General features: G+C 61.6%; 1 pseudogene; it reads left to right on the top strand.

The window, feature by feature from the left end:
- Nucleotides 1-818: 818 nt before the first annotated feature.
- On the top strand, nt 819-937 carry LOC123964771 (annotated as a pseudogene).
- The last annotated feature ends 58 nt before the right edge of the window (nt 938-995 follow it).

The following is a 995-nucleotide window of genomic DNA, read 5'->3' as shown; positions in this document are numbered from 1 at the left end:
GAGAGAGAGAGGGAGGGAGGACAGGTGCAGACAGACAGGTGAGGGGAGAGGAGAGAAAGTCAGGAGGGAGAGAAGGGAGGAAAGGAGGAGACTGAGGATCCGTGGGCCCGTCCGTCCTCTGCTCCGTCATCGTGGCCTTGGAGAGGAGACATGGTCCGGCCGGTGTTGAGATGTCTGGCAGGAGGAGGTCCACTGCAGGTGGGGCGTGTACCTCCGCTGTCACGCTGAGCTGACGAGCTAGCGCTGGGTTCCCCTGCGTTGCAGGCGGCCGGTGTGGAGGCTGGGTGGCGGCAGGTGGTTGTGCAGGTTCTGGGGCCGCTGGTGTGGGCGGCGGAGCCGCCGGCGTAGAAGGTGGGGCCGCCGGTGGCCGTAGAGTCTGAGCAGTCCCAGGTTGAATGCCAACCGGCCCGGGGGGCAGAGCTGTCGCCGTCTGAGTCTGTGTGTGTGTGGAAGGCTGTGCGTTGTCCGTCTGTGTGGTGCTGGCCACCGTTAAGGTCGGGTCCACTACTACTGCGTGTGCTGCTGCGGATGTGTGGGCTGGCGGGTCAGGCTCGGCATGAGCCGGTGGGGCTCTGGAGAGGCGCTGGATCAGGAGCACCTGTGTGTCATCCAGCGTATCCATACCCGGGAACGGGTGCCTATTCCTGTCTGTGGACTGCCAGCGTGAACGGTGTCCCGGTTCCTGGATGTTTACCCAGGAATCAGTGCCTGTGGATTCCAAGTGACTCTGGAGCACCTTGGACATTATGGGCAGAATACGTTTTTTGTCAATTAGCCGTAGAACATCTTTTGAAGGGCCGTTTGGGGGCGCCTGAGTGGCTTACGGCCACACCGCTCTGGGAGCACCAGATCTCGTCCGATCAGTGAAGCTGAGCAGAGCAGGGCCTGGTTAGTACGTGGACGGGTGACCGCCTGGCAATACCCGGTGCTGTAAGCCTTTTTCGCTTCGCCTTCGAAAAACGGCAGAGGGCGCTTCGGTGAAAGGAGAATTTTTG

Source organism: Micropterus dolomieu, unplaced genomic scaffold, assembly GCF_021292245.1.
Source record: "Micropterus dolomieu isolate WLL.071019.BEF.003 ecotype Adirondacks unplaced genomic scaffold, ASM2129224v1 contig_5279, whole genome shotgun sequence".
NCBI classification, from domain to species: domain Eukaryota; kingdom Metazoa; phylum Chordata; class Actinopteri; order Centrarchiformes; family Centrarchidae; genus Micropterus; species Micropterus dolomieu.
The sequence above is the reverse complement of the archived record's forward strand: the minus strand, read 5'-3'. Positions and strand labels throughout refer to the sequence as shown.